Raw genomic sequence first — 25,000 nt, 5'->3', positions numbered from 1 at the left:
TTCAACAGTCAGCTTGTACAAACGTATGCATACGGTTAAAAAGTACACATGTGAGGGTTGTGGGAGGTTAGGGGAACGGGGGGGGGGGCACAATGGCCTGAGCAGCACTGAATGTAACATTCAACTCAAATGATAGTTAGCGCAAGCATACTGTTTTGCAAGATCCACATATCATAATATATCTGTACCGGCTCTTTGGTAATTTGGTGAACATGTTTTTAAACTGCATTGATAATTATTGTTTAAACGAGGATTGTCTTTATTGCCACAGAGAACTCAAGTCGGTATAACTTCATTGTCTTGTAATATCGTATCAATTCAAAGTCTACGAGTGGAATGATGACATAATTACACCCTTATTGTGCAATTTACTGAAAACAGAACAATCGATTATTATGATGACAACAGTGCAATCTAACAGCACAGAGAGGAGTTTGTGTTTTGTGGTTAGCTGTCACTTCATGTTCTGTCTGTCTGCACTGATTGCACAGTTTCGTGTGTGTTCTCGCAATCGCACTTGTTTTCTTCACGAAACGTGTCCGTTTTGCTTATTGCACATTTCTCAGCGTGTGTTCTGTGTACGCATTATAGTTTTGTCATGAAACATGATGCTTTATGTGTACGTTCCGAAACTGTGCAGCCAGTGCAGGGAGAAAGAACATGAAGTGACAGCTAACCACAAACTGTGCAGTCAGTGCAGACAGAAAGAACATGAAGTGACAGCTAACCACAAACTGTGCAGCCAGTGCAGGGAGAAAGAACATGAAGTGACAGCTAACCACAAACTGTGCAGTCAGTGCAGGGAGAAAGAACATGAAGTGACAGCTAACCACAAACTGTGCAGCCAGTGCAGGCAGAAAGAACATGAAGTGACAGCTAACCACAAACTGTGCAGTCAGTGCAGGCAGAAAGAACATGAAGTGACAGCTAACCACAAACTGTGCAGTCAGTGCAGGGAGAAAGAACATGAAGTGACAGCTAACCACAAACTGTGCAGCCAGTGCAGGCAGAAAGAACATGAAGTGACAGCTAACCACAAACTGTGCAGCCAGTGCAGACAGAAAGAACATGAAGTGACAGCTAACCACAAACTGTGCAGCCAGTGCAGGCAGAAAGAACATGAAGTGACAGCTAACCACAAACTGTGCAGTCAGTGCAGACAGAAAGAACATGAAGTGACAGCTAACCACAAACTGTGCAGCCAGTGCAGGCAGAAAGAACATGAAGTGACAGCTAACCACAAACTGTGCAGCCAGTGCAGACAGAAAGAACAATGAAGTGACAGCTAACCACAAACTGTGCAGTCAGTGCAGACAGACAGAACATGAAGTGACAGCTAACCACAAACTGTGCAGCCAGTGCAGACAGACAGAACATGAAGTGACAGCTAACCACAAACTGTGCAGCCAGTGCAGGCAGAAAGAACATGAAGTGACAGCTAACCACAAACTGGCTCACACCGGCAAATTTAGACCACGCCCCTCTCTTTCCGCAAACATAATTGTGACCCTCCACCACGGAATGAGTCGCATGTCACCTTTGCATGATTTTCATATTTGTACATTTTCCTAAAGAGGTTTTTATGCTCTATCCAGTGGTGAAAACCGTTTTAGAAAAGAGCGAAAACTGTTTGAGTTATAAGCCTGTGACTAAGGTGACCCTCACACTGTTACCAGACACTCCCCGGACTTATTTTAAGCCTAGCGCAGAACCGCGCGAGGTGACATGCGACTCATTTCGTGGTGGAGGGTCACAATTGTGTACTGTGTAGCCTACGATTATGTGCAAGTTTTGCAGAAACAGAATCGAGCGAAAAGCAAACATACACACAAGCAACAAATGATGGTTTTACCTGCTTCAATGACTTGTCACCTGCTTGCACACAATACATATGACGTTGATGTACAAATCCTGCGAAGACTGAAGGACAAACCCGGACAACTAAACTGCACGTCAAATTTCTTCACTTGTTGTCACTCCCGGCTTTCTCGCCGGGGTTTTCTATTTCGTCTTCTTTATTTATTTCTCATTTTGAAAATGATTTTACTTGATTCTTGTTCCTCTTGAAAAAAGTGACATGCACAAGTCCCGGGAAGGCGAAAAGCAAACACACTCACACACACCCTGTTCTCACCACTTCGCTATTCCCCACTGTGCCCTCAAAATTAATAGTCTCCGCCACTTCCTGCTCTTTTTTTCTCAATCGTTGACCTGAAAAAGCAGCGTGGGTTTGAGTCCCTTCAGGTCAAAACATGCCGTAAAGCGTTTCCGTGATAATGTGATACTGTATGTATACAGAGCGACCCATTCAAGGGGGAGGGCGTGATTGTATTATCGGGTTTGAGCGCGTGCAGTCGGCCACTTCGCTGTTGGCTCTTCTCCTCTCCTTTCGTTCTCCTTTTTTCGCCCCCCCCCCCCCCTGCTGTCCTTATATCCCCCACGTATCAAGTTTTATTCCCGTTATCAATTCCCCGGGGTAGCGGTTTCCCCCTGTACAAGAAGAGTATTTATCGCGTAGTTTTGAAAGCCTTCTGCAGACACTCCCAGTCTCATGAGATACTTGATACTTGTATGTGTATTTTTAAAATCTCCAGCAAAACAAAGTGATAACATTTAAATATATATCTGTGTGTGTGTGTGTGTGTGTGTGTGTGTGTGTGTGTGGGTGTGTGTGTGTGTAGAGAGAGAGAGAGAGAGAGAGGGAGGGAGAGAGAGAGAGGGAGGGAGGGAGGGAGGGAGAGAGGGAGGGAGGGAGGGAGAGAGAGAGAGAGAGAGAGAGAGAGAGAGAGAGAGAGAGAGAGAGAGAGAGAGAGAGAGAGAGAGAGAGAGAGAGAGAGAGAGAGAGAGAGAGAGAGAGAGATTGGGCCAAACGTGGAAGGATCTCCATGAGCGAGGTGTGGTCGGGGTGGGATCTGCTAGGTCGCGAAGCTGCACGACGCTCTCCCAACGCTTATTTTGAACTGCACAAAACAAGCGTAGCCTGGTCGTGGCGCAGTACAGTCGTAATGCTGTTGTTTTTACATTTAGTCAAGTTATTACTAAATGTTTTAACATAGACGGGAATTTGAGACGAGGGTCGTGGTGTATGTGTGTGTGAGTGTGTGTGTATGCGTGCGTGTATGGGTGTGTGTGTGTGTGTGTGTGTGTGTGTGTCTGTGTGTGTCTGCCACGTTGTGTGTGTGAATGTGTAGAGCGATTCCGAGAATACTACGGAACCGATTTTCATGAAACTTCACATGAAATATCCTGGGTATGATATCCCAAGACAGTTTTTTCTTGTCTTCGATAAATGTATTTGATGACGTCATATCCGGATGTTTGTGAAAGTTAAGGCGGCCTCAGTTTTTGATCAAATAGCTTGACAATTTGGTAAAGTAATCTTCAACAAACCCGATTTAATAACTTTTTTTCAGATTGAATTGATCGGCATGGTCTTTGTGAGGACGTAGAGCTCTGTGATGGGAGCCTTAGCAGACAAGAAAGAAAATAAAAGACAATGCATGAACAAGTCGCGTGAGGCGAAATTAATACATTCAGTCAATCTGTTGAACTCACAGAATGAAACGAAACCCACTGAGGCATTTTACAAAAGCTGTGCCGATTAATCGCGGCCGTCTCGCTGATCGCTTGAAGTGACAAGTCAGTATAGGGCAATTCCAGCGTCACTTACGTGGCATTCGCACAACAGATCAGACATTACTTGCCATAACAGTAATGTTCATGATGCTTTGATTAACTCAAATGTGTGCAGAGCCGATTTCCCCAAACATGACAACCTTCCTACCCAAGGTGAAAAATGTTAAGATAAAACAAGCTAAGGGTACTTAACTTGAGTTTAAAAAAAAACGTCACTGACGTGGCAAAAATGCTCACCTGCATTTCGCTCACTAAGCGAAATTCTAAAATTCTATGAGATTAGCCAACTAAATCATGTGATTTTGTTAGATCATAGTCAAGACATATCATACTTTCTGAAATATAAAATAAATTACAAATATCAAATGTAGCCTTCCGACAAGCGGTTAATACGTAGCGTCACAGACGTGGCACTAGCGCGTCACTGACGTGGCACGTGTGAATTCAATGTTCAATAGTTATACTTTGTTGGTGTTAAAATATAGGTAGTTTTACACGGCCGATTTTTAATTGATTATTGATCTTCTCAGTCATTGTTGAACCACTATACGGCTCTTTGTCCCTCTGTCCGACTGTCCGTTGGTCCGCCCGTTGGTCCACCGACACCATTATTGCCCATCTGAATTATACTTGTGAACTAATGATTTTAATTGTACCCTTTGTACATATATTGATACACTTAAAAGAAACATACACCTCTAGCAAACATATTTAAAGCACTCCACTGTATTTGCGTAGGTGTTAGTCGAGAATACCACGTTAATTGTAAATCTGTACATAACTTAACTCAAACATTGCTAACATCTTTTCCCGCGTCTAGCAATTGAATTGTCTATCATCGCCCCAAGAGCTAAACCGTTCAGGTTTGAGGTTGTAATTGTGTGGCCACACACCAGGAATACCACACACCAGGAATATCACACAACAGGAATACCACACACCAGGAATACCATACACCAGGAATACCACACAACAGGAATACCATACACCAGGAATACCATACAACAGGAATACCACACACCAGGAATACCATGCATCAGGAATACCACACACCAGGAATACCACACACCAGGAATACCATACACCAGGAATACCACACAACAGGAATACCATACACCAGGAATACCACACACCAGGAATACCACACACCAGGAATACCACACACCAGGAATACCACACACCAGGAATACCACACACACCAGGAATACCATACACCAGGAATACCATACACCAGGAATACCACACACCAGGAATACCACACACCAGGAATATCATACACTAAATGCTTGAGCGCTCAGTTACTCAAATTGAAAACGGCTGTGTTTAGAGTGTGCATTCTAGACTGTAATTCTCACTGTGACGCCTTTTTGCGCCAGTCATAATGTTCGTCCCACCTTTTGCCACTGAGTGTTCCTTTAGATTGTATTTGAAATTGAGCCGAGAGGTAGGGTTCATGTAGGGTGTTGAAAGATGACAACACACACGAGAAAGGATTTAGAAATAGTGTTTGAGCGATCTATTTTTCTACGGACACGGGTCAACGTTATGTGCAGACCCAGAGACGGAAGCCATGTCCCACCCCCGTGTCATCACAATGGCACGTAAAAGACCTTGGTCATTCTCCCATAAGTGCAGGTGGCTGAATACACATAAACACGCAGACACCTGGGTAGCGCGACTCCGTTGCTGCTAGCTTTCCACTGGGAGGAAGCGACCCGAATTACCCAGCGATGGGACAATAAAGTAATGAAAATGAAAATGAAAATGAAATCTAAATACTGTGTCTGGTAGTCTTTTTAGACGGTGCTATGCTCCAATGGTCAGTGGGTTTGCTTATGTAATGCGAATCGTTTCAGCCCTGTATGGCACGCACTGTGCATGCTTTTGCTAGAATGTAGGGTTGACTTCCTCAATCCAACCGTTTTAATCTGCTTTGACGAATGGCTTATATATCACAATTAAATAAAGTACACTGAGCACAACAAGTTAAGGATATTATTTCAGTGGTATAGCCCAGATGTTAAACAGCAGTTTTTTGGTCAGAAAGATACGTGTATTTGAAGATCAGTCTTTCTTCTGCTCGGATGTAAAACATTTAAAATATAATTCAGTTTAAGTCACTGTTTCGTCGGTTGAAAGTGAATCATGCAGTCAAAAAACGCAATTTTTGATGGTAGGCGTGGTCAAGGACCTGTGACGTCATACCCAAATATTCCTCAGATTCCAGAAACACATTCTTTCAAAACCAGTGTAAGTAACAAAAGCCAATTAACTCTGGCGTTGATGTTCACGTAGTTGTCCACACAGGTCGTGTACTCTCTTCGTCTTTTTCATAAGATGTTGCACGTGTTGCAGTTTGTATTTGCAATGTACACAGATCGCCCTGCAACTTTTATACTAAAATGTGCGTTCGTCTGTGAATGTTAGTGCGTGTGTACATTCGTTAACGCGTGTCGTTACGTTCGTCCGTCTGTCGCCCACCATGTCTGCGATGGTTCCAAGACACGTCAGTTGATGAAGGTTATCGTTCATCATGTATGCGATAGTTCCAAAACGCGTCAGCTGACAAAGGTTATAGTTTACCATTTTCTGCGATAGTTCGAAGAAACGTTAGTTGACGAAAAGTATCGTTCACCATGTCAGGCGTCACAGGTGGGGCTGCGCACACTCATCTGTCGACACAACTCCTCCAGCCTGTTCTTACGGCGCTACCCATTTAAACATGTGTTTCCTGTATGCCTGTATTCATGTTTCCAGGCCCTGGGACTTTCGCTGTGAACTGTGTTTCTTTATCGTGCGCATACGTGCTCAGAGGGGTGTTCGGACACCGAAGAGAGTCTGCACAATCCGAGAAATAAATCCTTCGCCGAATGTGAGGATTAAACTCTCGCCAATCGAGACAACTGGTTATGAAGCCAACACCGCTACCGACTGAGATGTTTCCCCACCCCTTGCATTTATTTTTACTAACAAACTGGTGAAACATTGATCACATTTTCAAGAATCTAGGATAGGACTTTGTGCAGTGGCGTTTTGGTGACGTTTTTGTAGTGTTCCAGTGCTACGTCACTGTGCCGTGTCACAAAATGAACTGATTGAACATTGCGAGTTTACGGTGTAGGGGAAGTAACTGCGTAAATTCTAGTCTTGTTGGGGTTGTTTTCTGTTATTGGGATCGTTCCCGGTCGTTTGAGTAGATTCCGGTATTATGATCCTAGTATAAAAAGGCCACACACATGCTTGTTCGGGCTCCTTCCCTCTGACCAAATCAGTGGACGCTCGATTGTGTCTCTGATGGCCTACCACTGTCAGTCTTGTTTGACTGCGTGGGGTTTCGCTTGACGTGTTCCGTGAAACGTAGGGCTGAGTGTCGAATTTTCCTCGGGCAGCAAGTGCCCGTTATTGAGTTTTGCTGGGAGAGATGGTTACCAGGCTTCAGGGCTGCGACCGCTGAGTTGGTGTACTGAGTGCGGTAACGCCTGGGACAGCGTGTTGTCTTCAGTTGGGTCAGAAGCACGGTGGTGGTTGTTCGACACTACTTCCGCCAAGCTTCCTGCCCGGTCTTACTTCACGCAGTCTGGTGTTGTGTCCTGGCTGGTATATCTTTTGCCTAGCTGAAACTTTATCTTTGTATCCAGCAATATCAGTACTTCTCATGGTTTGCTTCACCTTTGTGCCTGGTGTGTGTAATCGCAAGAATTGATCTTGCCAAGACTAAACAAGAACAGTGTACACCAACCGAATAGTCGTCATCGCCTTCACTTAGTGTGAAACTGTGCGGAACTATGGACTGTCGATAATTACAGTCAGTGTGATTGATTAAGTTACGCCGAATCAAGAAAGACTGAACATTCATGGTTTCTTTTCTTGTAGTCATCTTGTTTATGACTTGTTGATTTATGGGATTGCCATGTTTGCTTGAAATTTTGCTGATTGCATATTCAGTCTAATCTTGCGTTGCAGGTGGAGCCTATTTAGTCCATTCTTGTATTGCAGGTGGCGAAGCAGTCTATTGGAAGAGGCTTGGCGTCTGTACTTGTTTGCATTACTGACACACTTGGGGGGTACTTAGATTTTTCTGGGATTGTTTTCAAGATTGTTATATTTTTGTTGTTGTTCCAGAATTGTTATATTTAGTCAAGTTTTGACTAAATATTTTAACATCGAGGGGGAATCGAAACGAGGGTCGTGGTGTATGTGCGTCTGTCTGTCTGTCTGTGTGTGTGTGTAGAGCGATTCAGACTAAACTACTGGACCGATCTTTATGAAATTTGACATGAGAGTTCCTGGGTATGAAATCCCCGAACGTTTTTTTCATTTTTTTGATAAATGTCTTTGATGACGTCATATCCGGCTTTTCGTGAAAGTTGAGGCGGCACTGTCACGCCCTCATTTTTCAACCAAATTGGTTGAAATTTTGGTCAAGTACTCTTCGACGAAGCCCGGGGTTCGGTATTGCATTTCAGCTTGGTGGCTTAAAAATTAATTAATGACTTTGGTCATTAAAAATCTGAAAATTGTAAAAAAAAATAAAAATTTATAAAACGATCCAAATTTACGTTTATCTTATTCTCCATCATTTGCTGATTCCAAAAACATATAAATATGTTATATTCGGATTAAAAACAAGCTCTGAAAATTAAATATATAAAAATTATTATCAAATATTTTTTTTCGAAATCAATTTAAAAACACTTTCATCTTATTCCTTGTCGGTTCCTGATTCCAAAAATATATAAATATGATATGTTTGGATTAAAAACACGCTCAGAAAGTTAAAACGAAGAGAGGTACAGAAAAGCGTGCTATCCTTCTCAGCGCAACGAATACCCCGCTCTTCAATTCCACGAGCACTGCCTTTGCCACGGGCGGTGGAGTGACGATGCTACGAGTATACGGTCTTGCTGCGTTGCGTTGCGTTCAGTTTCATTCTGTGAGTTCGACAGCTACTTGACTAAATATTGTATTTTTGCCTTACGCGACTTGTTTTTTTTTTCTCCTGATTCTAGACTTCAGTATTTTGTGTGTGTGTGTTTTGTTGTATATGTGATTTGCTTATTAGTATTGTTTGTGGGATGATTGTACAGTAAAGTTGAGTGATTGTGAAACTGTCTTGTACTTCAGGGGTAGTGTATATGCGAGAGATTATCAGTTGGTTGAAAAGGGATCTCTATCCCACTCCCACATAGGGGAGTTACATACCGTTGACTGGAATTATCCCTATATGGGAACAGTTGTTAAAGAGATTATTAGTGTTGGCTAAGAACAAAACAGATAACCAGATCGAAACTGAGTTGGTCTTGGATGACCATTGCGTTCTCGAGACAAGAAAAACCCGACATCTAACCAACATCACACAGCCAGACAGACAGACAGACAGACAGACAGACAGACACAGACACACACACACACACACACACACACACACACACACACACACACACACGCACACACACAATTATGTCTACGCCAACATAGCAGCTATTGCCAATACGTAACCCAGGCAAGGGATACAACTGCTGCAAAACGGCGAATTAACAGTTAGGCAGTTCCTTCCCTTATAACGAAATGTTATCCAGTTTATTTTGGTGTCAGTGAGGACAGCTTCCTTGTACGCTCGATTCGTCTTTCTTCAATGGAGGTTTTAAACGTGAAATCTGACGGGTGCAGTGGTGGAGTGGTAAAACATCGGCCTCCTAATCAGAAGGTCATGAGTTGGAATCCCGGCCCCAGCCGCCTGGTGGGTTAAGTGTGGAGATTTGTCCGATCTCCCAGGTCAACTTAGGCCTATGTGCAGATCTGCTAGTGACTTATCCCCCTTCGTGTGTAAGCGCAAGCACAAGACCAAGTGCACACGAAAACGATCCTGTAATCCATGTTAGAGTTTGGTCGGGTTATAGAAACACAAAAATACCCTGCATGTTTCCCCCGAAATCGGTGTATGCTGCCTGAATGGCGGGATTAAAACGGTCATACACGTAAACAAAAAAAACGTAGGAGTGTTTGCCCATGAACGAAGGAGAATAAGTAGAAGAAAAATTAAATATATTGAACAGAATTGTCAGTGCCTGTGCCTCGTACGTTATGCCTCCTTATTTTGTTTCGTGTCTTTGTACTTTTGTTCGGCATACTGAGACGATGCAAATCTGAGACAGATTCGTAAACAATAACAGATGGTAAAAGGGTAGAGACCAGTTGAACTCTCTCAAATACGAATCATGTCGTCACGCTCATAAGATCATTGCCACGGTATGTCATTACATTTAGTCAAGTTTTGACAAAATGTTTTAACATAGAGGGGGAATCGAGACGAGGGTCGTGGTGTATGTGTGTGTGCGTGTGCGTGCGCGTGTGTGTGTGTGTGTGTGTGTGTGTGTGTGTGTGTGTGGGTGTGTGTGTGTGGAGCGATTCAGAGTAAACTACTGGACTGATCTTTATGAAATTTTACATGAGAGTTCCTGGGTATGATATCCCCATACATTTTTTTTATTGTTTTCGATAATTGTCTTTGATGCCGTCATATCAGTATATGACGTCTCTACGCTAGTCTTTCGGATGAGACGAAAAACCGAGGTCCCTTCGTGTACACTACATTGGGGTGTGCACGTTAAAGATCCCACGATTGACAAAAGGGTCTTTCCTGGCAAAATTGTATAGGCATATATATATATAAAAATGTCCACCAAAATACCCGTGTGACTTGAAATAATAGGCCGTGAAAAGTAGGATATGCGCCGAAATGGCTGCGATCTGCTGGCCGATGTGAATGCGTGATGTATTGTGTAAAAAAAATCCATCTCACACGGCATAAATAAATCCCTGCGCCTTTAATATGTGCGCGATATGAAATTTAAAAAGAAAAAGAAAAAAAAAATCCCTGCGCTTAGAACTGTACCCACCGAATACGCGCGATATAAGCCTCATATTGATTGATTGATATCCGGCTTTTTGTAAAAGTTGAGGCGGCACTGTCACACCCTCATTTTTTCAATCAAATTGATTGAAATTTTTGTAAAGCAATCTTCGACAAAGGCCGGACTTTGGTTTTGCATTTCAGCTTGGTGGCTAACACATTGATTAATGACTTTGGTCATTAAAAATCTGAAAATTGTAACTACACTTTTTTTGATATAAAACGATCCAAAATTACGTTCATCTTATTCTTCATCATTGTCTGATTCCAAAAACATATAAATATGTTATATTCGGATTAAACACAAGCTATGTAAATTAGAAATATAAAAATTATGATCAAAATTAAATTTCCGAAATCGATTTAAAAACAATTTCATCTTATTCCTTATCGGTTCCTGATTCCAAAAACATATATATATGATATGTTTGGATTAAAAACACGCTCAGAAAGTTATAACGAAGAGAGGCACAGAAAAGCGTGCTATGCAGCACAGCGAAACCACTACCGCGCTAAACAGGCTCGTCAGTTTCACTGCGTTTTTCACGAGCGGTGAACCACGGTCATTGTGAAAAAAATCAGTGCGTTCCGTTTCATTCTGTGAGTTCCACAGCTTGACTAAATGTAGTAATTTCGCTTTACGCGACTTGTTTTTGTTATGTTTTGAGAAACAATTTTCTGTGCTTTCTGATCAATCTGCCTATCTCATTTTAGTTATAAGTTGCAAACTGCCTATCTCGAGCGGTGACAGCTAGAATAACATGAGATAAAGAGCTGACAGCAACATTTGCAATCAGCAAAACTACATAACAACACACAAAGCTTCTACATACTTTGACATTCTCAAAACAAGTCTTCCTGTATCATACAGATAAAGTGCCTAACTCAAAAAACGAGATCGGCAGTTTTGTTTACGTTACCGTGGCAATGGTTTCCGATGGTCTGAGAGTGTGTACTCTCTAACACATGATAGATACCCTTCCAGTAGCTTCTCCTGTAGTTTCACTACATAAATGCCTAATGGCGGAGTCTGCCTGTCTGTCTGTCTATCTGTATGTCTGTCTATCTGTCTCCCTGTCTGTATTTGTTTATGTCTGTCTGTGTGTTTGTCTGGTTGTTTGTCTGTCTGCCTGTCAAATTGTCTGCCTGTGTGTTTGTGTGTCTTACTGTATCTCCGTCTGTCTGTCTGTCTGTCTGTCTGTTTGTCTGTCTGTCCGTATGTCCGTCTGTTTGCCTGTCTGTCTGTCCGTCTGTCTGTCTGTCCGTCTGCCTGTCTGTATGTCTGTCTGTTTGTCTGTATGTCCGTTTTTCTGTCTGTCCGTCTGTTTGTCTGTCTGTCTGTCTGTCTGTTTGTCTGTCTGTCCGTATGTCCGTCTGTTTGCCTGTCTGTCTGTCCGTCTGTCCGTCCGTCCGGCCGTCCGTCTGTCTGTCTGTCTGTTTCCATGTATTTGTTCCTGTGTTGCTTTCTTACATCCATGATTGCATTTTTTTGTTGGGGGGGGGGGACTATTGCGTCACTCTGTCACACCCCTTTGACAGTAGCTGCTCTATTGAGCTGGCACCTTTGAGTTTTAGAGAGCTATTTAACCAAAATTGTGACCCTCCCCCACGGAATGAGTCGCATGTCACCTTTGCATGATTTTTATGTTTTTACATTTTCTTAAAGAGATTTTGAAGCTCTATCCAATGGTGAAACCCGTTTTAGAAAAGAGCGAACTCTTTTTGAGTTATAAGCCTGTGACCAAGGTGACCGTCACACTGTTACCAGACACCCCCCGGACTTATATTGAGCCTAGCGCAGAACCGCGTGAGGTGACATCCGACTCATTCTGTGGTGGAGGGTCACAATTATGATTGGGTCTTACTACAGTTGGCTCCTAGTACATCCTACAAATAAAAGATTTCACGAAAGCAAATTTGCATTGTGCCATTCGTTTTAGCCCACACTAACTCCTGTTTGACTGTCTTTGCCTCAAAAGTATACGTGGTGTTACGTGCCCTTGTGATTCCATTCAAAGTTCTTGTGCATGCATGTAACCGTAACACATATGTTGCTGTTTCCGCCATTCTACATTCTTCTTCTTCTTCTGCGTTCGATGTTGGTGGCCGTGCTAGATCCTCAGACCAGTGGCTGCCAGGAAGTCCGCAGTCTTGCGCAGTTCGTCGGCAGGACCCCAGAGTTTGGCTCCAACACTGGTCTCTTCTTGCCAGAACTTCTGGCGTATTGTCTCTAGATGGGGGCAGTTCTGGAGAATGTGCTCCGGAGTTTGCTCTTCCGAGCCACATTCACAGTGTGCGTCATCCGCAAGGCCCAGTCTCTTGAGGTGTTTCTTCAGTCCACAGTGCCCTGTCCTTAGACGGAAAATGGTGGTTTGGCTTCTCCGGTCTAGTTTGTTGATGGGGTCTTCCTGTGGGTTGTAGTCTCCGTTTCTCTTTTTCCAGTTTTCTTTCTTCTTCCGTTGTAGAAGAGTCTTGGCTTCTTTGTACGAGGTGGAGTTGTGTGGTTGGGGAAGTCTCGCACCTCCTTTTGCCAGCCTGTCCGCTTCTTCATTGCCGGCAATGCCGACATGAGCCGGTATCCACTGGAGCACCACCTTGTTGTGTTGAGACAGGGTGCTGAGGCAGTTGTCGAGTTGCCTGGTGGGGAGATCAGTGGGGCCAAACAGAAGGGACTGGAGGGCGGACAGGGAGTCAGTGAGGAGGACGATGTTTTGCCGACTGCGGTCTTCCCCTGCTGCGTGCTCTGCTGCAGTGATGAGGGCGTGGAGCTCGGCCCTGTAGTTCGAGCTCAGGTCACCAGCTGGGACGGAGAGGGAGGTGGTGGTCCCGTTTGGGCGACGGATGTAGACGCCACTGCCTCCATTCCTTACGGCGTTCTCTGAGGAGCCGTCTGTGTAGACGTGAGTCCAGGTGCTATGTGGGTAGCGGTCCTGAATCATCTCCATGGCGAGGGCCTTCTGGACATGTGGTGACTGTTCGCCCTTTGCTGTCAGTCCTGGTACATCTGTTCTGACTTCATGGAAGCTCTTGCGTGGGGCCCAGACGTCTGAGACGAGTGTCTCACAGCAGCTGGGGTCAGCTTCCAGAGCTTCAGCATACTCCGTTTGGAGGTCCTTGACCTGATGTTTGAGGCTCTTTCGTTTCAGCCTGTTCTTGGTGCCCTTGTTGAGGTTTTGGTGAAGTGGGTGAGTGGTCAGTCTCTTCATCTTCTCTCCCTGGAGGACAGCTTTGTACTCTCGTCTGTCCTCGAGTGGTTCCAGGTCTGCTGTTTTCTCCATTTCTTGGATGGGTGTACTTTTCATGGCACCGAGGATGATCCTTAGCCCCATGTTCTGGACTTTGTCCAGCTTTCCTTTGTTGGTTTTGGAGGCAGTGGTCCATGTTGAGGAGGCGTATTCCATGACCGGTCTGACAGCGCCTGTGTAGACCTGTTTCAGAATGCCAGAGTTTGCGCCCCACTGGGTTCCTGCCAATTTCTTCATGAGCGAGAGCTTCTTCATCGCTCTTCCTTCTGTCGCTTCAATCTGCGGCTTCCACGTCAGACGTGTGTCCAGGGTGACTCCCAGAAACGTTGGCGTGTCAACCTGTGGGACTGCTTGGTCTTTCAGTTTCAGCAGGACCTTTTCCTTGGAGGTGGAGAGTGAGAAGAGAGTGCTGACCGTCTTGGTAGTGTTCAGCTGTAATGCCCAGTGTTCTGACCAGCTGGACACGCTATTGATGGTGTTCTGGATACGGTGTGTTGCTGTGGAGGTGTGTTCTTCTGCACACCAGACTGCAAAGTCATCCGCATGCAGGGTGTTCGAGACATGTTTTGGCACCGTTGTTGTGATGTCATTTATGTAGACGAGGAAGAGGGTAGGGGAGATCACTCCGCCTTGTGGGACACCCTCTCTCAGCTTCACGAGGTTGCTGGTCGTCCCGTCTACCATCACTCTTGCTGTTCTGTTGAAGAGGAAATCACTCAGCCACTTGAACATCTTGCCATGGACGCCCGCATGCAAAAGCTTCAGTAGCAGCCCTTCCTTCCAGACTGTGTCAAAGGCCCGGGACAGATCAAAGAACACTGCCAGGACCTTCTTTTTCTCTTGGAAGGCATCTTCAATCTCCTGCGTCAAGAGGGCAAGCTGGTCTTCGGTGCTGCGATGTTGCCGGTAGCCTGTTTGGGTGGGTGCAAGGAAAGATCTGGACTCAAGAAGCGACAACAGTCTCTTGTTCACGATCCTTTCCAGAAGCTTTCCAACGCAACTGAGTAGGCTGATGGGTCGATAGCTGGATGGGTCACGCTTATCCTTTCCTTTCTTCGGGATGGGTCTTATAAGGGCGACTTTCCAACTCGTAGGCACAGTGCCTGTCGACCAGCTCTGGTTGTAGATGGACAGAAGGAATCGCTTTGCACCAGGGCCGAGGTGCTTCAACATGTCGTTGGAGATGCCATCAGGGCCTGGGGCCTTCTTCTGCTTCAGCTTTCTCAGTGCTTCTTCCAGCTCACGGAGGATCAGACGTTCGGTCATGCATGGGTCCAAATCAGTACTTGCTGTGTTGTGAAGTGCAGCTCGAGTCTGGCTTCTGACATCCTTCAGTCTGTCAGCAGGGACCGTCACTGTACTATCTGCCTCAAAAGCTTTGGCGAAGACATTTGCGGCTGTTTTGCCTGTGACATCTCCGGTGTTAGTGTGGAGGGTGACCTTCCTCCTCCCAGAGTTGTCCTCGTTCAGTGTCTTGGTCAGCTGCCATAGCTTTTGAGTGTCTTTCTCCATGTTTAAGGAGGCCGTTTTCTCTCTCCAGCTGTTCTGGGTTTGGCGCTGCTTTTCTTTGTCAAAGTCTGTCCTTATCTGCGAGTGTCGCGCCACATTTTCAGGTGTGGGGTCCTTCTCCATGTTTTCTCTCGCTTCGCTCAGCTTCTTGTGCAACTCTTCCAGGGCGTTGTTCCAGTACGGTTTGTAGTCACGCCGCCTGCCTCTTGGAATGGACTTTTTCGCTGCCTGGAGTATGGCGGAGTTGAACATGGAGGCGTTCCTGTCGACACTGTGCCTATCGAAGGTGATGGACTTTGTGTAGAGGTCAGTGAGTTGGCTGAAGAGCATCCAGTTGGCTTTCTTGTAGTTCCAACTGGGCGGCAGTTTCCCTGTGCTGGGGATGACCTGCTTGGCAATGGTCAGGATTGTGGGTCTGTGGTCGCTGCCTCCAAGTTGCTCGCTGACCTCTCTCTTCGTGATCTTGTGCACGTTGTCAGTGGCTATGGCAAGATCAGGTGTGCTGGTCTTCTTCCACACTCTGGAATAGAAGGTTGGGGGATCATCAGGCTTGTTGACAAGGACCAGCTGGTTTTCGATGAGCCAGTCTTCCACTTCTTCGCCTTTTGCATCCAGACTTGGATAACCCCAGCTGGGGGAGTGGCTGTTGAAGTCGCCAACTACAATCCAGTCTTCAGTGCCAGGTCGAAGACAGTGAAGTTGCATCATCTTGTTGGGCGGACTGTAGAGGTTGCAAATGGTCAGGTTTCTTTCTGGGAGAATGAGCTTCACGGTGATGAATTCCATGTCAGCATCTTCTGATCTTTGCACCTCTATGGAAGACAGGTTGGTTTTTACCAGAGTTAGGACTCCACCTTTTGGTCTGTTTTCCCGGTCAAATCGATGTGTTTCATATCCTCTTACAGAGAATCTATGGGAGCTGTTGAGATGGGTCTCTTGGATGCAACATATGTCTATTTGTTGTGATTTGAGGAACTGTTGCAGTTCAAGTTTCTTCTGTCGCACCCCTTCTGCATTCCAATGCATGATGCGAAGTTGTTGACCGGTAGCTCTATTCTGCCCTCCCCCGGTCAAAGGAAGAGGGTCAGAACCGCAGTCAGTCGCTGAAGTTGGACCTCCTTGAGGCTGGAGGCCCGGTGCCGTCCTACCCTGGCTGCGGGACACCAGGACGACACCACATCGATCCAAGGATAATTGTACGGCCATATTATCGTGGGAGCGTAGACAGCCGATTTTCTCCCCACGCCAAGTTGGCTGCTGTCTTCCGTCTTCGGTGGTTGAGGTTCTTACTCAGGGTTGCCTCCTCCCCAAGAGTAGCTGCCTTGCTGGGCTGTCGAGTCCACTCTACCCGGGTTTGACGTCGAAGTTTTCCTTCTCGTAGCCTTTGCCTTTCCCAAGGCGCACACAAGGCAGTGCGGGTTTTGAAATCGGAGTTGTCCTTCTCCTAGATGAGCGACCATCCAAGGTTAACGAGCCCCATCTGCCCGAAGCAGCTGGTTTTAAGGCGCCAGTGACCCGCCTGCATCCCTTCTCCTGTTAGTCGAAGACAGGGCCCGCCACGTGAAGGCCAGGAGCTGGATTTGACTGTCAGAGGTGTTTGGAGACACGAAGCCATTTGGAGCATTTCTTGGGAAGTAGGCGCTTATCTCTACTTCCACCCCGGCATAACAGTCCTTGGGCCCCCGCCATTCTACATGACTTACTTCTCTTCGTAGGGACCGTCTCAAGTCCTGTGCGAGGCTCAGAAAGAGGTCAATGGATATTCAAGGACTATTCTGCATCGGGTAAATAAGCTCAAACTTAAAAGTTAATTTATAATTGTAATCGTTAATCTGTAGTTGTTCTTTCTGTTCTGTCGTCTGTCTTCTGTTGTTCTATGTGTTGTGCCTGGGGAAGACACCAGTTGTCAAAACGTCGTTCTTTGTTATTCGTATCGTCTTCGTTAAAGGCATACTAACGCACTCCCGTGTTTACAAAGTGTAGTTTGCCCACAATCGATGTCAAACGCACCATAAGACCATATAATGACGATACGTCACCATGCGCGGACCATAATACATGCATTACAGCTTGTTCTAGCCTCTGAAAAAGTGAGGATGTCAACAAAGCCGCGGTGTTCTCTCCCTTGCATCAACGTTACATGTGTTGCCAAATCTATAAATAGGACGATCCAGATCAAAATGAAAATTCAAATATCTCAACATTTAAGGGGTCCTAGACCACAATATTTTGCAGGGAACTTAATTTAGTCTGTCTCCAGCTGTTGGTAAAGCAATTAGCGTGTATAGTCATCGAGTACATATGGCTTTAAACACGCTAGCACCGTATTTGTTTTTTTGTTTATGTTTATATCAAACCTAAAAGTTAAACAACCGTGGTATGTAACAGTGTATACAGCTGTGTCATGATTGGGCTCTAGCTCTATCAATGGTAGATATGAAAAGCGAAACGTTTTAGATTACCACCGGTATATATTGTCACTGTGATAGCAAAGCTGTGTTATGCTTAAATAACGCACTCTCAGCGCGTTCGAACACTTATTTTTATGTTGATTTAACCCAATCGACAAAGCTGTTGGTGTCATTAAAGACAATTAGTATTTATGTATGTATGTATGTATTCATTTTGTATTTTAATTATGTATTCATATATGTATTTATTTGTCCATTATAACCCTCTTATATCAATACCGCTACAATGAATGCGTGTGAACATTCTGGAATGTTTTGGCATGATTTGTTTTCTTTTTGGAACAGTTGCAGACATATGCCAGTGTGAGCGACTTGATCTTCACCCGAAATGCCTTGTGAACGTGGACACTCTTGCGAGTGCGCCGATCTAAAAAAGAAAGAAAATTTTTTTTGTCTGACTGGTTTTTTTTTTACAAATCTGAGTTATCTTTCTCACACTAGCTAAAGTACAAGTTAAAGGTCCTTGTCTACATTTTTATTCCGAAATCGCCATTTGAACATTAAAATGCAGAGTCTATTATCTACAAATATCAACAATAGGCCTACACCCCCTTTCGATCAGAAAAGACGAAGCCAGTGTAGCCGTTTGAAAATTCATTGTATTATTCCAGCGTAGTACTCATAGTAGGATATCCTTATTTGGAAAATGCCAAGCGCAAAACTCCTCTCAAATCCCGTGCATTTCGAGCGTTGAAAAAAAGCGTGGACAACGCTCCAGTGTCAAACTGTTGCTGCACTTGTTTGGGCGTGGCTATAAGCATAGTCACACGAATTTGATTGGTCAATATTTTTTAGGCAAATCACATGTTCTCAGCAAACAGAAAACAAAATATTGGAAGCATGAGTCACGCTACCCAAAAATAAAATCTTTTTTTTACATATATAAATTATTTGTTTTCTATAACTTTTTTCCCCATGGTTCATTCATCACTTGACATAATTTTGTATCCAAATCTAACCATAAGATTATTGAAAAAAAGCAAAAATGTAGACGACCACCTTTAATATCTGATTGAGGACACCACTTCTTCGTAGTTTTGAGTGCAAAAAATAAAGTCAGAAGCATAAAGTTGTTAGCTGAGACTGTTCTTTTCAGTCTGTATGTATTTCGGATGGTTCTTTGTGTTTTATAATTGCCTCGTATGTGTGTGTGTGAATGTGTGTGTGTGTGTGGGGGGGTGTGTGGGTGTGTGTGTGTGTGGGTGTGTGTGTGACTGACTGTAAGTATGTGTGTGTGTGTGTATGTGTGTGCGTGCGTGTGTGTGTGCGTACGTGCGTGCTTTTGTGTGTGCGTGCGTGTGTGTGTGCGTACGTGCGGGCGTGTGTGTGTGTGTGTGTGTATAGTTGGGTTTTGTTACCACATGTTTTGAGTTAACATCTATATATATATACGACTAGTGTATGTGTGTCTGTGTGTCTTAGTGTGCGCGATGCACGGCCAAAGTTCTCGATGGATCTGCTTCAAATTTGGTGGGCTTATTCAGAGAGACCCCGGACACAATCTGGTCGATGAGAATTTTCAACACGTGCTCTCAGCGCGCAGCGCTGAGCCGATTTTGGTTTTTCTCTGGATCCATTTCCAGTAACTCTTGCTTATCTTCCCAAGTGTTTTCAGCGTTTACCTCCCTTCCTTCGTGTGGCGTCAATCCATATTCCCGTTCCGTCGCGATATAACCTTGAATGGTTGAAAACGACGTTAAACACCAAATAAAGAAAGAAAGAAAAAATATTCCTGTTTCTATTTTTAGAAGGTCACTGTCGACAACGCTCAATCCATAATCCTGTTATACTATTTTTAGAAGGTCACTACTCTTCTCCAGTGTTTTGCGCGTTTATCTCCCTTCTTTCGTGCGGTGCGCCGGCGAAGCTGGCGTACACCCGGCAAAGCCGGGTCCCCGGCACAGCCGGATATTCGGCCTGACTTCTTCTCGGCGAAGCCGTACCCGGCGAAGCGGGTATTTATCTAGTATCTTTATATTTTCGGAGTCAAGCGTTGATGAGGATTACAATGCAATAATTTATATTTGCAAAAAGCCGGAAATGACGTCATCAAAGACAATTTTCAAAACAATCAGAAAAAACCACATCTGGGGATATTATCTGCAGGAAGTCATATGTAACATTTCGTAAAGATCTGTCCGGAATCGCTGTGCACGCACACACTCCAACACACATACTTGCACCATACTACCCTCGTCTTGATTCCAAGTCTATCTGAAAACATGTAGTCAAAACATGACTAAATGCAAAAACAGCAAATGTCGTAAATCAAATGACAGGATAGGCCTATATCATGCAGTTATGAGATGCACACGTCAGGAATTTAACCAAATCAACATATTGTTGACTGAATTTCACTTTCCGCCCCGACAAAAACAAAAGATAATCTCTTTGATTTTTGAATATTCAACAGTATAATCAGCCTTGTCTTTCCGGTGTCACCAAATCCACGTCACGCACATAATCTCGTGAATCTCGTGGGATCACAGAGACAGCGATGTTACAGGTTCATTCATCACGTCTCGCCCGCGCTTTTGACACCTGCCAGACAAAACATGTAGGACAATATGAACCAGTGCATCTGCACCAAGATTAATTTTGTTAAGGTGCACAGTGTACTTGAAACTGAAGAGCCGACAGCTACACAGACAGTTAAAGATGATTTCGAAAAAGACTTTGCGTTACTGGTCTAAGTTTGACCAATTCACGCAAACGATTATATATTGCGCAGTTTCCATACAGGTACAGGCATAGGACGCCGAGTGATCGACCGGCACGGTGGCCTAGTGGTAAGGCGTCCGCCCCGTGATCGGGAGGTCGTGGGTTCGAACCCCGGTCGGGTCATACCTAAGACTTTACAATTGGCAATCTAGTGGCTGCTCCGCCTGGCGTCTGGCATTATGGGGTTAGTGCTAGGACTGGTTGGTCCGGTGTCAGAATAATGTGACTGGGTGAGACATGAAGCCTGTGCTGCGACTTCTGTCTTGTGTGTGGCGCACGTTATATGTCAAAGCAGCACCGCCCTGATATGGCCCTTCGTGGTCGGCTGGGCGTTAAGCAAACAAACAAACAAACGCCGAGTGATCGACCAAAGGGATCGAACCATGACGTCACACCTTGACGCTTCTTTCCAAAGCGAGATCAATAAAATCAGAAAAAAATCCAGTACAGAATGCACTTTAATTTTGAACTAAATTAATTTTCAATGTGTTCTTTTGAGATTTAATTAATGTTTTGTTATGAATAACATTAATTGTGAAAGAAAATCACTTGTAAGGTCACGCTCGGCAGTGATGGCGTCAGAGTTATGTATCCTACATACGTGAGAAAGACCACTCATTAGATAGCAATATCGTTTAAACCACATGTGTGTGTAACATGTAAATGAGGTCATGTCAAGGAAGTATGGCAGGGTTCTGTTTTTTCCACTGCTTATGATGCCAAAGTCACCGAGACAAACGTCATTACGGAAAACAACAATTGCGCTTGCTAATTCCCCTCGATGAATGTTTATAACTGACACGTAACGCTACACTTTCCTGAGTGACGCTTATTTGCTTTGACGTAAGAGATTGCACGAGGCTATTCTTCTTCTTCTTCTTCTTCTGCGTTCGTGGGCTGAAACTCCCACGTACACTCGTGTTTTTTGCACGAGTGGAATTTTACGTGTATGACCGTTTTTTACCCCGCCATTTAGGCAGCCATACGCCGTTTTCGGAGGAAGCACGAGGCTATGGAAGAGATCGAGGTTACAACAGAAACGTCTTACAATGCCGCCGCCTCGACTGTGGGACGTTTTGAGTAAAATACACGTAAGTAGATATTATGTAGGATAAACATAATACTACATGGCTTACTGTGGCGTACCATATTTACACTCGTTGCGTTTTCAAATAGTGAACACCTCGCTTTCGCTCACAGTTCAATATTTAAAACAAAAAACATCGTGTACATTTGGTACGATACAGCAAGCCATGTAGTATTATCAATACATAGTATGACTTCCCTTCTTTGTCTATGTTATTATAGTGAGCAAATATCCCGCGATATTGCTCCGTAGGCCTAAAGTTCGGCCATGACCTAGGCAAATAACTTGCGCAGCCGCAGAAACAAGAACAAAGAATCTGTTATACAATGACTGGGAGCCACGCAAATTTGACCTCTTGATTCCGACCATGAACCCGCTGTTGATAATCCGGAAGGTCGTACCAGCTATGCAGATCTGTCTCTGGTCGTGCTATTCATAGATTCAACCTACAAACTGCGACCTCATCTGTGATCAGATGGCCAAGGAATGCTTGGAATATTTTATGCTAAAGCCTTATGGCTCGTTTCGACAAGCGTTAAACGGATGACATTAACCACATGCAGTTTATTTCTTCAGAAAATTGCAAGAACATCAATGCCTCCTGTTGGGTTCGGTGTTTTGTACAGAAATGTCTTCCACCTGATAGATTCGCTGATTTGTCTTACAAAGCCGTCATCAACACGAACACAGCGATTGCAGAACAAACTCTGTACCTACACGACTGAGACACAAGACTGATTATTTCATAGCTGCAATGCCAACAGAGAACAAAAACGTTTTGGGCACCCACGTCAAGTCTGCACGGACCAGTCAGGAACAGACGGAAAAGTCCGAACAACAAACACATGACGTCAAAGTCTCTTTCGTTTTGCACGTAACTTTGTCATGACGTCTTGTTATGACAGTATATATGCGCGACAATTTGTTTTCGCTTCCGGTGTCATTTTAGACTGCGGAAAAAGCAACTCGAAAGTAGTAGCTAAACCGGTGTCTTGAAACAGCTGAAACACTTGTTTGGGTTGCCGTTTTAATGTTAACCAAAAACTGAAAGAACAAGAAATTCCTTCGAGGTAGGAAAAACACCCCCGTTGGTCAAAGGGAAATAACCATTCTCACTGCACCCATTCTCACTGCCACCAACTGAGAAGGTTATTTCCCTTTGACCATGAATATGTTTCTCTATAAGTCCTTGTAGAATCTTAATCCACCAATAACTCCCTAACCGTGTGTTTGACTAGTCCCAAATTTTGTAAGGACCGTCTCAGGAATGTATAGAACATGTTCACCAAGTTTGGTGACGATCGGTCCGTTCATTCTTGAGATCTATATGCGAACACAAACACACAAACAAAGAAACAAAGAAACAAACACATGGACCGAAACCTATACACACCCCTATACCGGGGGTGTAAAAAAACCCACTGTTCAGTGGCGAAATAACAGCGAATTGAGCATTTATTCCGGTTGATGAAGGTACGATTGAAGCTTCTATTCACTCCGTCAACCAACAATACTATATTTGTAGCAGACAACAAACAAAGTATGTATACGTACCTGTCTGGTGATGCCAAGTATGTCGTTATAAATTATCTGTACGTTGTGAAGACATTTCAAAACAAAAATTAGCTTTGATGCGTCACGAGATATACACGTTACACCTTCGATTCATCCATGGAATCACGTGGTATTTTGTCTCGACAGGGTGAATGAATACATGATGTATTTTCTGGAACTGGACAAAACTGGCCTTGCCAAGACTGAAACTAAATATAGTTATACAACTTCTAGGCTTGCGTTGATTATTCTGTCCATGGTGAATTTCCCATGCTTTGTGTCCACATCCCATGACTAATTCTCCTTACTTTGGTCATGCCATATATACGTTACAGCTCCGATTCATTCACTGTATGGCGTGGTATTGTCTTGACAGGTGAATGAATATAATGACGTCACTCGCGACATAGCCTCGCGTGACGTCATCATATTTATTGACCCAGTCTCGACAAAATACAACGCGATACTATGTATGGACGGAGCTGTAACTTATACATATGTTGTTAAAGATGATCCGACTGTGACTGAATACAGTGCACATGTCAACGTTCATTTCGTTGTAACGGTAAGGCTAATCAACGTGCTAACTGTGACAAAACAAAAACAAAAGAGGACAACATTGAAATTAAGTATGTGTTTCGGTATTATCAGTATGTACGAAACCTCACTGAAGCGAGCTGTTAGTTTTGAGAATAACAAGAACCAGGGGTACGTAATTTAATTCGTTGTTTGACGTGTTTGTGTGTTTGTTTGCTTGTTTTGTTAGTTTTTGTGTTTATTTTTCTGCTTTTATATTGCATCTGGCTTCATCATCAGTTCCGTTTAAATACAACGATATATATATTAAAGGCATACCGAAGTAAATACACAGCACAAACAAATAAACAAACAAATGGAACACAAAACACAGTAAGCAAACAAGCAAACAAACCAAAAGAAATCAATCAATCAATATGAGGCTTATATCGCGCGTATTCCGTAGGTACAGTTCTAAGCGCAGGTATTTTTTTTATTTTATTTATTTTTTTTTTTATGCAATTTATATCGCGCACATATTCAAGGCGCAGGGATTTATTGATGCCGTGTGAGATGGAATTTGTTTACACAATACGTCACGCATTCACATCGGCCAGCAGATCGCAGCCATTTCGGCGCATATCCTACTTTTCACGGCCTATTATTCCAAGTCACACGGGTATTTTGGTGGACATTTTTATCTATGCTTATACAATTTTGCCAGGAAAGACCCTTTTGTCAATCGTGGGATCTTTTACGTGCACACCCCAATGTAGTGTACACGAAGGGACCTCGGTTTTTCGTCTCATCCGAAAGACTAGCACTTGAACCCACCACCTAGGTTAGAAAAGGGGGGAGAAAATTGCTAACGCCCTGACCCAGGGTCAAACTCACAACCTCTCGCTTCTGAGCGCAAGTGCGTTACCACTCGGCCACCCAGTCGGCCACCCAGTCCAGAAACAAGAACAAAACACAAGCAAACACAGATGCAAACAGAAAACAAACAAACTCGCAGTCGAACAAACACAGAAACAGAACAAATCAAAAAGCTAACAACAAAACCTAGAGACAATCGACTTTGACAGGAAGCAACTCTACAAGAAGCAATATCTTCAGAAACTATTATCAACGCTTGAACACTAATTTCTCACATCTCCATCTTCATACCTTGCTGTCTGGTCATCTATATTCCGTCACACTTTCAGCAGCGTAGAAGAACGAACAAAGCAAATTGGACAGCGTGAGCGTCATCGGTTTCTTTGTATGTGGACACTGACGTCATAGCTTGAAAGTGTCACGTTACAATTACACATTTAACATGCTTCCATTTCAAACTTCGAGGTCGTCA

The 25,000-nt window shown here is 44.1% G+C and overlaps 2 protein-coding genes and 1 long non-coding RNA gene across 5 annotated transcripts in view; 1 reads left to right on the top strand and 2 right to left on the bottom strand.

The window, feature by feature from the left end:
- The window catches only part of LOC138973995 (uncharacterized), a 20,614-nt gene extending 18,439 nt beyond the window's left edge, over positions 1-2,175 (bottom strand). For both annotated transcript variants that reach the window (XM_070346687.1, XM_070346686.1), the window contains exon 1: positions 1,853-2,175. The gene's annotated coding sequence lies outside the window, so the exon portion shown is untranslated. The remainder of the gene's footprint in view (positions 1-1,852) is intronic.
- Positions 1-18,158, top strand: part of LOC138973997 (uncharacterized) — a 24,495-nt gene extending 6,337 nt beyond the window's left edge. The window contains exons 2-3 of the long non-coding RNA XR_011458259.1: positions 17,019-17,087; positions 18,060-18,158. This is a non-coding gene — a long non-coding RNA (uncharacterized lncRNA). The remainder of the gene's footprint in view (positions 1-17,018; positions 17,088-18,059) is intronic.
- Positions 1-25,000, bottom strand: part of LOC138974012 (uncharacterized) — a 502,416-nt gene that overhangs the window by 327,652 nt on the left and 149,764 nt on the right. The gene's annotated exons all lie outside the window — the stretch shown is intronic.

This window comes from Littorina saxatilis, linkage group LG8 (genome assembly GCF_037325665.1).
Source record: "Littorina saxatilis isolate snail1 linkage group LG8, US_GU_Lsax_2.0, whole genome shotgun sequence".
In the NCBI taxonomy this organism is placed as follows: Eukaryota; Metazoa; Mollusca; class Gastropoda; order Littorinimorpha; family Littorinidae; genus Littorina; species Littorina saxatilis.
This window is presented reverse-complemented; position numbering and strand designations above follow the sequence as displayed.